The 3333-nt window shown below is 38.6% G+C and overlaps 1 pseudogene; it reads right to left on the reverse strand.

The window, feature by feature from the left end:
• Positions 1–678: 678 nt before the first annotated feature.
• On the reverse strand, positions 679–1320 carry LOC148005584 (large ribosomal subunit protein eL8 pseudogene; annotated as a pseudogene).
• Between the last annotated feature and the right edge of the window lie 2013 nt (positions 1321–3333).

Consider the following 3333-nt stretch of genomic DNA (forward strand, 5'->3'; position numbering starts at 1 on the left):
GCAGGAGAGTACTTATAAAATAAACAAATAAATCTTTAAAAAAATAAAAATAAACCTTGATGTCAGTCTAAAAAAAATAGAATTCCTCAGTTTCTGGTGATGCAGAACAGCAAATTCATCACACATCTCTTTGGAAAGAAAATTTTACGCACACATACACTTCTGTTCTGTTGGGGAAAGATTCCTCCATAAATCAGCCATGCTAACATTCTCTTCATTAATGAGAATTAATGATTTAGAAAAATGGATCTTTTCCTGTTCATGATATATTTAGAAATATTTTCTCTAATGGTGTAAATCTGCACTAGTTTCTCTACTGATTCTCAGTTTTGCACAGACGGCACTTTAGTGAAGAACAAATGTCACCTGTACCATAGCTACAGAAAGGAAGGATCATGGCAGAAATGGGAAGGGCATCCATTTGGATAACTGAATTCTACCACATTGATAAACTATTTTAAACCAAGACCGCAGATATATGTAAGTCAAATCATCTAACAAAAAATTCTTGAGACAGTGTCTCATCTTCCACATAGAACTAACCAAATATGCTTGAGTGACCACTGAGACATAGATCACAGATTTCTTCCCCTCTGAGCTTGCAGGAATGTATCACCACATCTGTATTTAATTTTGTACTTTTTAAAAATTTTGTAATTATATTTAAGTACAGAAAACTTAAGTGTACATTAAACCAAGTTTAGTGTCGACTTCCTTAGCCTTTGCCTTTTCCAACTTGGCAATGCGAGTCACAGACTTAGGACCCAGGACGTTGCCTCCCCAGTGGCGGCGGATCTTGTCATATCTGTCATTATAATTGGTCCTAATAGCTTCCACCAGCTTAGCCAGAGCACCCTTGTCTTCCGAGTTAACCTGTGTGAAGACAACAGTGGTGCATGTCTTCCTGTGGACCAGGCGCCCCAGACTGGCTTTTCCTTTGATGATGCAGTAGGGCACCCCCATCTTTCGAAAAAGGGCCGGCAGGAAAACCACCAGCTCAATGGGGTCTACATCATGGGCAATCACCACCAGCTGAGCCTTCTTGTTCTCCACCAAGGTAGTGACTGTATTGACCCCTGCTTCTAGGACAAGTGGTCTCTTAGTTGAGATGTCCCCTTTACCAGTAGCTTTCTTCTCAGCGTGGGCCAGCAGCCTTTGCTTCTTCTCCTGCTTTGTCTCTGGCCTGTACTTGTGGGCAAGCTTAAGCAGCTGAGTCACTGTTTGCCTGTCCAGGGCCTGGGTGAACTGGTTGATGGCAGGAGATATTTTGAGCTGCTTATACAGGATGCCTCTTGCTGTAGCCTGAGGTAGCAGGGCCATTGACAAAGCATGTGAGGTCTCTTTTGGGCTGGATGTCCTGTCTAATGCAGAAGTTCTTAGGCCTTTTCTCAAACAAAGGATTGACCAAGTTTTTGGCCTCCTGTTTCTTGACCAAGGTGAGGGCCAGGGCCACCTTCTTCCCCTTGGCCTTCTTTCCTTTGGGCATCTTGCTCGGCTGGAGGAGAGAGCAATTTTGTACTTTCAAATTTTAATTAATATATATGTGAGATGGTGCTATCTGAGACTAGAAGAGAATATCAAATTTCCCTGGGAATGTAGTTATAGTCATTTGTGAGACAGCTGACCTGGATGCAAGTGAGATCTCTAGGACAGCTCAAAAAAACTTAATTGTGGGGAGGTGGGGGGAGAGTCCGCTATCCATAAGTTTTTAACATGTTTTCTTGTAGCATTAAACTCAAGTTCTCAGTCTAGACAGATATTTACTTTACCAAATAATCTACTACCCCAGTCCCAGTCAACAACTATAACTGAGAATATAAGATATGAATAGAACACTACCAAGCTTGAGATAGTTACCACGAGTTACAGATTTCTTCACAACCACTTAGTCATAGTAGGGATTGGCATGCTTATAGCTGTTCATGAACTTGAATTTTCTAGAGATAGTACTCATTAAAAAAATAACATTTGTGTTAAAATATTCTACAAAATTTAGCTCGTATAAATTAAAATTTAAATAATACTTGTATTTGTTTATTTGTACGTGTGCGAATGCAATGGAACCAAACCCTGTTTGTTGGAGGTCAGAGGACAACTTGTACTCAGTTCTCCTATTCCTCCATGTTGTTCATGGGGATAAACCATGGGCACTATCAGGTCCGCAAGCTTGGCAGAAGCACTGAGCAAACTCTACTGCACTATGAATAAACTTTTTAATTAGATTTTTTGTTAAAGTTTGCATGCATGTGTTTGTGTCTGTGTCTCTGTGCCTGTATGAGTTCATGTGTATCACACATATCCTGGAACCCAAGAAGAGGCATAACATCCTTTGTACCTGAAACAGGCCGTTGTAATCAGCCTGATATATGTGCTCTGAACCAACCCCAGTTCTCTGCAATAGCAGTAAGTGATCATAGATGCTGATCCAATTATCTACAACCTTATAAACATATTTGATAAGTATTATGAAAAGGCAATCATGAATACACAGATATGTGTGTGTGTGCATGTTCCACTGAAAATTTGGAATGAGGTTTTCATTCCTCAAGTTCTTTAGAAATAAAAAATTCTGCTAAGAAAATCATTAGCTCAAAAGATAATGAAAGTAACATAAATTATTTAGCTCTTTCAAGTATGAAAATCATTTATATTCAACTGAGCAATTCTGTGCTCAATATACACTAGTTGTCTCAGAGGGCTGGAAAAATTCTGTTTCATTCATTTTGTACATAAAAGTCCTTGTCTATGGAAACTATTTTCTGACTTTTAAATCAAACATTGAATTTCTGAAAATAATTCTTACTTCCAAAATTCTGGCTTTAGCAGAGGAAAGTTTACAACTAGTCAAAGTGGATTATATTACACTGCAATGTGAATGAAAAAGTCAGCAGGAGAAATAGATTCTTTTTTGTTTCAAAACTGTTGATCCTGGCTGTAGTATCACTGGGAAATTTCACTATATCTGTGTATCACACTGCATAGTAGGGTGAGATGATATTATCGAAATGGATCTTATGTAATTGTTTTTAGCAGACATTTACTTATTTCTTGTGGTATAAATATTATGTGGGGGTTTCTACACCACCTTAGATCATTTAGTTCCCACATAAAAGACACAAAACCTTCATATTTATTGTAAGACTTAGTAGCATTAAAGCTGGGTGGATATCAACTCTCTATTATGTCTACTTCCCTATCAATAACTCTGAGATATAACTTTCCATGATTCAGGTAGGCTACTCTTACTCCTAATGGCCAGCCCTCATGCCCATGTTCTCATGAACCATCTACTTCATGGCATCTCCTTCTTTCTTCTTCTCTCTGATTTCCTCC

Source organism: Rattus norvegicus, chromosome 5 (genome assembly GCF_021556685.1).
Source record: "Rattus norvegicus strain SHRSP/BbbUtx chromosome 5, alternate assembly SHRSP_T2T, whole genome shotgun sequence".
Classification (NCBI taxonomy): Eukaryota; Metazoa; Chordata; class Mammalia; order Rodentia; family Muridae; genus Rattus; species Rattus norvegicus.